Genomic DNA, 12,673 nt, shown 5'->3' with positions numbered 1-12,673 from the left:
CTCTCTCTCCCTCCCTCCCTCCCAATCTATCTGGAGATAAATGTAAAAATAACCTCGGATGAGGATTAAAAAAAAAGAAAGAAAGAAAGAAATCCCCCTCCCCCCCAGATATCTCAGTATCCAAAGGATAACTGGCTGCTTTGAGGGCACATACATACCCATCAGAGTGGTGGGTGACAGGAGCCAGGGAGGCCCCATTACCTGGCCTGACCCAGTATCCAAGACTGATCACAAGTCAGCAAGCTATCTAGTCCAACCTCCTCATTTTATAGATGGAGAAACTGAGACCAAAGATGGGAGACAGGGGAGCAGGGACAGCTAATGGTGGGCCTCCCTGCCAGGTTGGGGGTGACCAGCTCTGGAGTTGCATGTTCTGTACAGGATCTTGAGCTCCAGGTCACTCCCTGAAGATGTCACTCTCTGCAGGACCTGCCATTGGCCCCTGACTCTCTCTAGCCCTAGTTTCCTACTTGTGAAACAGAAAAAAATCAGTGGGTTCTTTGTGGCCTTCAAACTGAAAAGCATTTTAGGAACACCTATAAAATGCCACTTTGCCATGGTCATTTTGCTCTGGTGAACCCTAATGGCACAGTTCCCTGAGAACTACAGCCATCCGATGGAATGGTTTCTGGGTTTGGAGGTTCAGGGCCTCCGTAGACAGCCTCAGACAGTGGCAAGGCATCCGTGGCAAGTAGGCTGTACACCCCTTGCATGTCACCACAAGTGCTCTGCTCTGCCCTGACGTGCACCCCTGGACCACAGCCGGGCACACATCCCACTCCACTCGGGCACGTACACACGTGTTTATGCACTCATGGACATGAACTTCCTGTGGAAAAGAAGGAGCAGGGTATTCTACATGAGTTGTAAAATGCCCCTTAACTATGAAATAATAAAAATAGAAGAAAATTTCAGCTCAACTTCAAGAACTTTGTAACCACCAGCACTGACACCGATTGTCACGCAAGGAGGGAGCGAACCCGTCGAGGGAGGCGTGCAAGCACACGCGGGACTTCACACGGGCTGCGAGGGGGCTTAGGCATCACGGGCTTTCACCTTCCAGGCCCCTTCTGGTCACTGGAGTCAAGTGAGCCTGGGGACTCAGGGCCTCTTCCGGCTTTTCTGTCAAGCTCTGCAAATGCTGGTGCCCTTTTGGTGGCCCAGCAGCCCTGTGAGGTAGTAGTGATTATTGTCCCCATTTTAGAGGTCTGACAACTGAGGCCAGAGAGCTGCCTTGATTTCCCCAAGGTCATTCATTGATGGCAGAACAAGGGTTCTAGCCCAGATCCCTCTGACTCTAAGCCTCAAACAAAGTGGTTCTAACCCTATTAAGTTGTGAGTCAAATGGAAAGTGGTTTAGCCTGCCCAGTGTGGCTCAGTGGATTGAGCGTCGTCCCATGGGCTGAGAGGTCCCAGTTCGATTCCCGGTCAGGGCACAAGCCCAGGTTGAGGGCTCAATTCCCAGTAGGGGGTGTGCAGGAGGCAGCCAATAGACGTGTTTCTCTCACATTGATGTTTCTATCTCTCTCTCCCTAAAAAAAAAAAAAAAATCAATGAAAATATATTTTTTAAAAAAGAAAAGTGGTTTAAGAATCCAAAGAGGAACCCTGGCCAGTTTGGCTCGGCGGTTAGAGCATCGGCCCGCGGACGAGAGAGTCCCAGGTTTGGTTCCCGCTGAGGGCACGTACCTCGGTTGTGGTTTGTCCCCGGCCCTGGTTGGGGTCGTGTGGTGGCAACCAGTCTCTCTCTCTCTCTCTCTCTCTCTCTCTCTCTCTCTCTCTCTCTCTCTCTCTCTCTTCCTCCCTCTCTCCCTCCCACTCTATCTGAAGATAAATGCAAAAATGTCCTCGGGTGAGGATAAAAAAAAAGGATCCAAAGAGGAGTAATTTCTAGAGTGGGAGGAAAATCCCAGGAGAAGATGGCACTGGGGATGGTAGATCTAGGGACCCAGACATGGGGTGGAACATAACAGGCAAAAAAGAGAGGGTGGTCCAGGTCGGGACCCCAACCTACAATATGCGGAGGTGGGGCTGCTGGGCCAGCCACAGTGATGGGGACAGGGGGCAAAGCCAGACTGTGGCCTTGCTCACTTTCATTTCAGGGCTCAGAGCCTCAACAGCAGGCCATGGCTCTGCACAGCTTCAGCAAGGCTGGGGTCCCCTGGGTCTGCATCCCCCAGGGAGGCTGCATTTGCATCTGTCTCTGCGCAGATGGCTGGTGAGCACAGCTAGCAGCCCTCATCCCCACCCGCACCCCCTTCTGTCGCCGGGACTTGGCTGCACCGGGGAGTATGGTATGGTGTTATTTTTAGAAGTTGCGCCATCTGTTCAAGGTGCCGGGCGGATTCTGTTTGTCTCCGCAGTGGCCGGGACAGCCATGCCAAGTCAGAGGAGGACTGCAGAGCTGGCCAGCAGGGCGGTCACTAATTAGCATGCCGACCTGCTGAACGTAGGAGCCAACAAGATTCCACAGGCCCTCAGGGTGTAAGAGTCTGGGATCTGGGCTCTGGGGCCAGGGCAGCCAAAGCAGAGGACAAGCTCAGAGTGGGCAGCGTCCTGTGTTCCTAGTGCCCCGCCTGGTCCCTGGGCCAGAGACTGGGCTGCCTCCTGGCACATTCAGTGTCCTGCTCTGATTTTATTCCTCACTTCCAGCCTTGGGTAGAAAATGGGGAAGAGGCAGGAGGACAAAAGAACAATGGCCAGGCTCAGGGGTCTTCTGCGGGTGTGGCAGAAGGTGCAGTTGTGAGTGGTGTGGTCCAGAGGGGCTGGCATATCTCCCCACTGGACCCCAAACGCTTCAGTGTGTCCCACTGCCTGAGCTACCGCCACACTGGGCTTCTGAGTCATCATGGGGAGGACTTAGGCTGCTGATTCCAAGAAGGGGCTCTGATGGCAGACTCCTTGGGTTCAAATCCAAAAGTTATGTGGTCCTAGGCCACCTCCTTAACCTGGCAGAGCCTCCATTTGCTCATCTGTGGAATGGGATGCTGGTAGCAGCTACTTCATAGGGCCCAGGTCCAGGTATTCCGATTGGTGCCTGTACAGCTGTGGCACGCACCTGGGCACGTTCAGCATCAGCTCCTCCTACCATCTGGCTGGCCAGGTCCCCTTCTCAAGTGCAGACTGCACCCTAAGATTTTTGTGTCCCCAGTATCCTTCCAGAGTCATATTGCTTCCTCAGTCATGGAACCAGAACTGGTGGAGGGCTGTGCCATGCTGCGGGCTGGGGAGGCCTTGTTCTCAGGAAGTTCATGGTCTAGTGGGGGAGTCAAGCTGGCATGACTCACCCCAAGACTGAGGGATGAGAGTGTGAAATTGAGGAATGAACCACACGTCCTGGGCTGGCAGAGGGAAGAGGATTGGAATTTAGAGCAGGGGAATTCGAGAAGTTGGCATGCTGGGCCTTAGAGAGGAACGTTTTGATTAATAGGAAAGCAGGTGCAGGCAGTCCTGGATAGAGGGACCCGCGTGTGCAAAGGATGGGAGGCAGGGCCATGCATTCGTTGTTCTGGAAATGCAAGGAGTTCTGTTAGACCAGAGTCCAGGGAGGCTGGCTCCGAGCCATCAGGCAGGGTCCTGAATGGCACTGGGGAGCCAGTGATGGTTTTTAATCCAGAGAGTGGTATGCTCAATCTGAGAGGCAGCATACTGTGGTGGTTTTAGAGTCAGACAGGTCCCAGTTCTGTCCCGGCTCAGCCACTTGCTAGCTGTGTGACCCTGGACATGATGTTATTTTGCCTCTCTGGTCCTCAGTTTTCTCATCATTATAATGCCTACCTTGTGGGCTTATTGTGGGATAAGGTGCGTTCAGAGCCTAACACAGCTCCTGACACATGGAAACCACTCAGTAAATGACAGTCACCATCAGCATCATTCTGGGGACAGTCAGGAGGCCATGGATGAGGAGCCTGGCTTCCCCGCACCTTGCCTTCCTTCTTTTCTGGTCTGGACCCCAAAGGGCTCACTAACTATTCAAAAGTAATCTCCCAACTTAGACTCACCCCCTGTCCTATGGATGAATAGGCCTACTCCACCACACAGAGGAAAACATTTAATAAACTCAGTCGGACTGAGATGCCACCACTTACATATGGTTCCAGCAGGAACCTGAAGGAAAGGGCCATGCACAGTGTGAAAGAATGGGTCACTAGCCCTGGCCGGTTTGGCTCAGCGGTTAGAGCGTCCGCCTGCGGTCCGGAGAGACCCGGGTTTGGTTCCCGCTAAGGGTTCGTACCTCGGTTGCAGTTTGTCCCCGGCCCTGGTTGGTCGTGCGGGTGGCAGCCACTCGATGTGTCCCTTTCACATCGATGTTTCCCTCTCTCTCTCTTCCTCTCTCTCCCTCCCACTCTGTCTGTACAAAAAATGGAAAAATGTCCTCGGATGAGGATTAAAAAAAAAAAAAAAAAAAAAGAATGGGTCACTAATGGTGGGGTTTCTAGCATCCATGACAGATGGCACCGAAGGACCAAGGTGAGTCCTCTGTGCATGCATGCACTTAAGTGGCCCTGGGTGGCCTTTTGCATAGTGTCATTTTGTTGGCACACACTGCTCACTAGGATACCCCATTGCCTAAGAATTCAGCTCTGAGTGTCAGCACCAAATATTTGGGGTCAGCTCCCCAAGCCTATTCACAGAGCTCATGGAAAAGGCCCTGTGCCCTCCCCATTCATCTCACACCCAGCAACTCGGGCTTCTCAACCCCACACTTCATTAGTGGGCATGGCTACCAAAAAAGCTCCTCAGGGCACTTAGAACCCTTTGCTCTGTCCGTCAGCACCACAGCATGTGAGCAGCTCCTTGACACACAGTTATTAAAGCCCACCCTATGCCCCCGTCAGCACTATGGGCCTGGGAACAGCTCCCAGTGAAGCCGGTTCTCCAGTGCCTGCTTCTCTGTCCTCCCCAGGGGGGATGTCAGTCAGCACCAGCACCACGTGGACAGCGCTCACTCCCAGCCTCTGCTGGTCAGCCTGCAGGGAGTGGGGGCCTGTAATTATCAGATTTCCTGACCTCAGCCACCCAATCCCTCCTCAGCACCCACTCCATCCATCAATCCGTATTTGATCCCCAGAGACAGCTCCCTGATCCCTGCACGGTCAGAGGTGAAGCCTGAAAACTCACCAACCGGCAACTAACCTGTTGTGTGTGGCCACAGCACTGACACAGCAGAAGCCAGAGGAAAGGGCAGGAGCTTGGTCTGTTAGAGGAGAAGGGGGTGTGCATGAGCATGGGAGGCCCTTAAGAGTATCTGTGTGTGTGTTTGAGACCTGGCTCTTCTGCCCCCTAACCAAGGACCTTACACCAGTCACTGCTCTCTCTTTTCCCCTTTTTTCTCCTCCTTAAAACAGGGTGCCAGCAGCTACTGTATCATAGGGTTGTCATGAAGGATTAAATAAGATAACAAATGCAAAGTGCATAGAATAGTACTTGGCATGTTGTAGGTGCAGTCTAAGCATCGCTGTTATCATCATTCTTTGTCCTCCTCCAGGCCTTTGCTGGCAAACCATGGAAGAGGAGGAGGAAGACGGAGGTAACATGGCGGTGTCACTGTAGCCAGTTAGGATCTGGAGGCTGGGGCAGCCAGAGTAGCAAAGGGGGCCTCAAGGAGGTTAGTGCAGCTATAGGGATAGAAGGGCAGGTAAGAGCTGAGGCCGGAGAGGTGGCCAAGGCTTTTGGCTGAAGACAGAGAACAAGGTCCAGAGCAGCTAGTTCATCCAGGCAGAACCACAGTCCACAACCTTCTTAATGCATGTTCCCTGTCTTGCAGCCCAAAGTGAAATCTCCACAACACTTTTCTGCTTCAACTAGGCTTTCTTGCCTCCATCTGCTGGCGACTTGACTGTTTTAGCTTCATCCGAAAACTCTCAAATATTCTTTTAAGGAAAGATTTCTAAATAAGGAACATAGCAAGGGTACAAATCTTGGAAAGCAGGCACTGCCCTGCAAAGACCCAAGGAGGGCAGTGCATGTCAAAGACAGCAGGTGCATTTTGATCAGCTTCAGGGGTGTTTCTCCTCCCTTCAGCCTCCAGCTCAGCAGGGCTTGGCCTGCAATGGGGATGTCCGCTCCCACTGGGGATGACATGGCAGCAAGGAGGCCCAAGAAAGTACGTGTGCTCTAAGAAGCAAGTATCAGATGATGGGAGAATCCCTGAGGATGGTGCTACAATGGCCCTTTGAGACTGAGTATCTGCCCAAACTCCCTCTCACCTTACAGAAAAGGAAACTGAGGCACGAGAGAGAAGGCTCTGGTCCAAGACCACACTACAAGTTGGTAAAGGACAATGGGGCACAGAGGAAAGATGGGGGCGTTGGACTAGAGCAAGTGTATTTAACCTGTGCCAGGTCCTATCTGTATGGCCTTGGCCATCTGTAACCTCTGAGTCCCAGATTCCTCACTTGTAAGGTAGGGACAGTGATACCACACAGCCCATGGAGGCTTGAGTTAAGCAAGTCCTGTTAACAGTAGTGGTCAAGCCAAGATTGGGACCCAGCAGATCGGGTTCCCAGACAAGTGCTGTTTGGATTATATCCTCCCCAAATCTGAAGCAAATGTGCAGGAATACTCAACTCAGATCCTGACCTTGGAGTTATCATAGGAGGGTCTTGATGGCAGAGTGATCAGACCTTAAACAGCAGGGTCTGAGCAATTCTCATGGTCTCCTCAGAATCCCAGCAATTGGGGGCAGGACATGAGATGCACCTCATTGGGTTGAATGGGTGGAAGGATGAAGACAGACAGATAGACAAATGGATGGACAGCTAATAATGATGGGTGAACAGATGGATGGACAGGTGGATAGGTGGGTTGGTGGAAGGATGGATGGATGGATTGGTGGGTAAATAAGTGGGAGGATGAATAGGTATGTGAACAGCACCTGGAGGACTAGGAATGGGGGTTTTCTCCTACCATCTAACATTGGCAGCCCCTCTGGAGACCAGGGAGCAGTGGAGGGGTTGAGCCTGGTAGGCAACTAAGGGCTGGACCTCCCCTCCCTCAGAACAGGCATGAGGATAAGAAGCTACACAAAAAGCCCTCAGTCTCTGACATCCCACCCCCTGGCCCTGCTTCTGCTAGCTCTGCCTTCAGGGCTGATGTGTGGCTGTTTCTGCGAGACTTTTTAATTTTTTCTAGATTTTCCTTTTCTGGTTAGCAGGGTAGGGGTTTTCTAAAAATAGCACTAAATTCGCTTCTGAGGTATTCATTTGCAGTTCCCTTCCTCCTTCCCAGTTCTCTCTCCTCAACTGTGAGAATTCAAAGCTGCGATTTTCATTGTCAGCTTTGATGCATGCACACACACATGTGCACACACACACACGTGTGCACACACACACAGCCACAAGCCCAACCCAACACTAACATTTTACACTCCTTCTGGCCCAGGCATACCCCCAGCCTATGGACTGGCCATGATGAACATCTACCATAACACTGCCACTGACCTTGCACCTCCACGCTGACTGACCTCTGCACTCACACTCACATAGTCCCTACAGGTCCATCAGCCTCTCTCCTCAGTCACACACACACTCACACACAGACAGGACATTCCCTCCCCCAGAAAGGGGCATCTAAGGCAATCACTACAATTGTCTGGCTGAGGCTGAGGGAGGAGCAGCTGTCCGTTTGTCTCCAGCTGCAGGCTGAGTTCACCCATTTTCCTGGGTCGTAGCCGAGGTGGAGGGTTCCCATTGCTGGGGAAGGAGGTCCTACAGAAAGGCCAGAATTTGACTCTAGGAGAGGAAAGAAAGTGTCCTACCCCAAAGGAACTAATTAGGACCAGAGCGGAGGGAGACTAGCCTTGTACGCTTTGCAACATGCTGGGACCCTGCCCAGCCGTGAGCAGCGCCAGGGGCCTCATGCGGATGGCCCCATCATCTGAGTTCTGCGTGAAGCACGGCATGTGGGGGACACTCTGGCTGAGCAGCAGATAGAGGCCGTGAGTGCATTTTCATTGCGGGAACAAGCACCACTTAACACGTTCTTCCTCTGTGCCAGGAACTGGGCTAAGCCGTCTCGCAGTCAGTCCTCACAAAGCCCTGGGAGCTAGGCTGTGAAGTTGGCTGTGTTGGGGACGAGGGAACCAAGGCTCAGGAAGGGGTTAGGAGCCTTACCCAAGTCACAAAACTAACCACTGGCAGCACCAGCCCTTGTCACCCAGGATCTCTAGACAGGACTTGTGTCCCCTATGTTTGTCAGGGCTCCCAGAGATCATTCAAAGAAGAGGTGACTTTAAAAATACATATGAAGGTGGCATTTAAATTCGGCACATCTTAAAACAGAAGGATTCAGCATTCAAAGTTATTTTTAGCACATAATTCATTTGCAATTGTCCTAGCTACCATCGTTCAGTAGGATTTGAATAGCTGTTGGTTTGGGGTTTTGTTTTCCTTTTTAATTCTTCCTTCGAAAGATAGATTCCTTCTTTGTTAAATTAACTAAAAAAAAAAAAAAAAATTGCTACTTCCTCTGCAAGCATCCTTCCTAGCAAAGACTTTTTATTAAGGTGCCCCTAACCTATTCTTGAGTCACTGAAATGTAACAATACAGAGTCATTTAAATGCTAATAAGATGAAATTGAAATGCATAAATCCAATATTGTCAGAATGTTCTCCTGGATTCTGAAGGTCTCAGCACTGTCAGAGCCTGAAGGGACCTCAGAGAACACTAGTCCAATCCCTTCGCTTTCCACATGGGGAAACCGAGGTCTAGGGAGGAAAAAGACTTGGTCAAAATCATGCTGCAGGAGCTTGGAAGACAGGGAGGAGCTTTCTATGGGCTCTGGCCTCCGTTGGCTGTGTGACCCCTGATGTGTTGCTCATGCTGTCTGGGCCCAGACTGGTCATATGCCCTGCCCAAGGCCCTGCCTCATCCCACTCAGCTGCTATACCAGAATTCCACAGACTGGGTTTCTTACACCACAGAAATTTGTTTTTCACAGTTCTGGAGGCTGGGAGTTCAGATCAAGGTGCCAGCGGATTAGGGTCCGAGTGAGGCCCCTCTCCCTGTCTTGCTGTGTCTTCACATGGCTGAGAAAGATCATCTCTCATGTCACTTTTTATAAGAACACCAATTCCATTCATGAGGGCTCCACCCTCATGACCTAATGACCTCCCAAAGGCCCCACCTCCTAATACCATCACATTGGAGATCAGGGCTTCAACATATTAATTTGGGTTAAACACATTCAGCCCATGGCAGCCTGTGTGCCCCTGTGTTTTAGGGCAGGAGTGACTGCAGTGTTGAGAACTGACTGCAAGTGAACCTCATCGGAACATGAGGGTGGTGCACTTGCTAGCAAGGGTGTGAGGGGGAGATAAGGAGCCAGGGTCCTAGAAGGTCTGCTTCAGGCCAGGAGCTGCACTGAGACTCACACAGGAGTCTCCATGGGTCCCCACAGCAGCCTGTTAGACACATGGGTCAGCTCTAGTTTGCAGATGAGGCCCACCCAGTGAGGTTAGATCACTTCTCCAAGGTCACACCACTCATGAAACGTCTCAGCTGTAGAGTGGTAGCTCTCACACCCACGCCTCATTGGGGGATGCATCAAAGAAAAAGTATGACTACTGATTGTGATATCTTTCCTTACCCCCAGCAAACCTGTAAGAGAGGCAGGGTAAGAATCGCTAGCCCATTTTACAGATGAGGACACTGAGGTCCAAGGACTTCCTATGGATGGATGACCCAGGGGCTAATCCAGATATTCATTCATTCATTCAGCATGTTTTGAGTGCCTTCTGAATGCCAGTTACTATACGAGGTACAAAAGTGACATGGCTGCTGCCCACTCAGAGCTCTCGCTCTCAGGGGAAGGGAGGCAGCTAAGCAGGCCCAAGCCATGGAGTGTGAAGTATGGTGTGATACAGGAGGCATTCAGGAGTCAGGAGCATTCACACAGCCCTGGGTGGTCAGGGGAGGCTTTCAAGTAAAGGACACTGTGATGAGCAGAACAGACCGTTATCAAGGCAGTGAAGGCTGGGGGAGTGGAGAGTGTTCCTGTCTGGAGAATTCAGGCAACTAATAGATTCTACACCAACTAGCAGGTCTTCAGCTTTGTCCGTCTGTCAGAATATCATTTGAGTGGCATCATACAAGTACTTCTGGGCCAGTGGACTGCAAGCTGTCTAATCAAGGAAATCCCAGTTAGATCAAATACCAAAGTGAGCTCTGCAACTTAGAAGGAAAACCAAGATGCCCAGAACAGAAGTGGTCTCATGCATGTACTGGTGACATGCGAAAGCAAGGGGTAATGGGTTGGGGACATGCCACATCAAAAGAGGTAACTATCATCTACAGGGGCAAATTTTGGTTTTTAACTGATTTTGCTACCCCAGCATTTCACCCCTCCATACATGCTCACGCAGGTCCCTTCCTGCACCTTTTACTGTGTTCCTTCTGACCTTTTACTAATAGATAATTAAATATTTTAGTTTCTTCCATGTTAAGTTCTACCTGTAGGGGAAAAATAATATTTCCTACTCATCTTCCCTGATACCCTGGGTCAGATCAGATCTTCCTGCTGAGTATCTGCAGCACCTGGGACTCGTCAGCATGGCAAACCCATTATGTTATATAGAAATCAGGCATTTAATGTCTCTCTTCTCCACTATTCACTCCTGGAAGGCAGGGACCATGTCTGGATTATTCAGTGCCTGGAACAGAGTAGCTGCCCAAAAAATTTATTGGATGGATGGATGGATGGATGGACGGACGGACGGACGGGCGGATGGACGAATGGGTGGCTAGATGGTTGAAGAGCATTGTTCATCTTAGCACAATAGTCATTAAAATTACTAGTAGGCCATTAACTTATGCCTACTATTGTCATCACAAACATGATTGCTGCTAACGATTCTCATAGCTCGTGCTGTCAGAGGTCATTATCAGCACCTGTGAGCCACGCCACAGGTGGCAGAGGGACAGGCAGAAACAGTGCCTCAAGTTTAGAAAGTCCCTGGTGACTTACAGAGCACTTCGTTCACATACGGCACTTCACTGACGTACCCTAAGAACTCACGAAGGAGACTCGCAGGGGAGGCAGCAAAGTGCCCCGATTAAGAGAATGTCTCTGCCCTGACCGGTTTTGCTGAATGGTTAGATCATCAGCCCATAGATCCAAAAGTCTCCGGTTCGATTCCGGTCAAGGGCACATATCTCAGTTGTGGTTCGTCCTGGGCCCTGGTCGGGATCGTGCGGGAGGCAACCAGTCGATGTGTCCCTTTCACATAGATGTTTCTCTCTCCCTCCCTTCCTCCCACTCTATCTGAAGATAAATAGAAAAACAAAAAATCCTCAGGTGAGGATAAAAACAAGAGAGAGAGAATGTCTCTGGATCCAGAGTAGCTGGGTTTCAGTCCCAACTCCACCACTCGCTAGCTGTGTGACCTCGGGCAGGTTATTCCCACCCCTCTACCACCTCTCTCAGCCTCAGTTTGCTCGTATGTTCTATGGGGATGATAAGACTGTCTGTCTCATAAAGCGGTTGTATGGTAATGATCACAATAACTACCCAGTGCTTACTCAGTAACTGCTGGGCTCAGTTCTAAGTATTTTACGTGAAATAACTGACTTAAGCCTCATAACACCTATGAGGTAGATACTATTATTCCCCCACCTTTTTTTAAGGTAATAAAATTAAAGTTAATTTGCCTCCCATTCTGCTGGGAGGTGGAGGAACCAGAATTTGTCCAGAAACTGTGGTTTCTAGAGTTCCTGCTGTTAACCCCCCTGGCATCTGTACACACAGGCATCCTTGGTCCCTGCCTCGTCTATTGGTCCCGTGTAAAAATAAGGCTTCCCACTGTAGCCTGGGGTAAAAGTGCCCTCCTGGAAGGATGACAGTTTCTCCTGCGGCTCCAGCACCCCAGACCCTGGACTAGAAAGCCTCATACCCCAGGTGGAAGTATCCGATTTGAACATGGTTTATCATTAGCTCCCAGTAAGTTAGGAGGTAGCAAGAGGAGAATGACTATTGTCTTACAGATGAGGAAACTGCGTCTCAGCAAAGTGAAGGGACTTGCCTAGGGTTTCACAGGATTCGGGAGGACTTGGATTCGAACCTGGATTGCCTGATTCCATCCTGTGTTCTTCGATGCACTCAGGCACAGTCTACCCACCAGCCTCAGCTCTTCGGAGAGAAAGGAGAGAGTGCCCCCTAGGGGAAGGGGGAAGAGCACCTGACTGGAGTCAGGAAACCAGACACCTCTGGGCCCCTCTGCTTTTGTTCTTTGTGGCTCTGGACAAGTTCCTTTTCCTCTCTGAACTTCAGGTTCCTCACTGGAAAATGAGATTAACCCTAAAATGTCAGCAGCTCCAAAATTTGGTACAAGAGGAAAGGATCGTAAAGGAGAGAAATGAGGCAGGGGAGAGAATGACAAGAGGGAGAAGCTGGGACTGGGGTGTGGGCTCAGTCCCGTCCTCCTCCTCGACCCCTCCCCCCTCCTCGGCCCCTCCCCCCTCCCTGTCCTGGACCTAAGATGGCCAGCTGTCTGAGACTACTGGGCGGAGCTGGTCCCCGTGCCAGGCCCAGCCGAGCTCAACAGGGGCCCTTTGTCACCCAACGCTTGCCGGGGCCTTGGCCACTGGTGTTGGGTGTCCAAGCAGATTGGATTCTCTCCTGGCAGCCCCGCAGATGCCGCACTCCTGAAGGGTGGCCGGGCAGGCAGAGAGAAGCC

General features: G+C 51.1%; 1 protein-coding gene across 1 annotated transcript in view; it reads left to right on the top strand.

Annotated features, from left to right (window-relative positions):
- ATP2B2 (ATPase plasma membrane Ca2+ transporting 2) overlaps positions 1 to 12,673 on the top strand; it is a 174,497-nt gene that overhangs the window by 32,219 nt on the left and 129,605 nt on the right. The gene's annotated exons all lie outside the window — the stretch shown is intronic.

This window comes from Molossus molossus, unplaced genomic scaffold, assembly GCF_014108415.1.
Source record: "Molossus molossus isolate mMolMol1 unplaced genomic scaffold, mMolMol1.p scaffold_m16_p_18, whole genome shotgun sequence".
NCBI lineage: Eukaryota > Metazoa > Chordata > Mammalia > Chiroptera > Molossidae > Molossus > Molossus molossus.
Note: the sequence above shows the minus strand (reverse complement) of the source record. Positions and strands in the feature narration are given on the sequence as shown.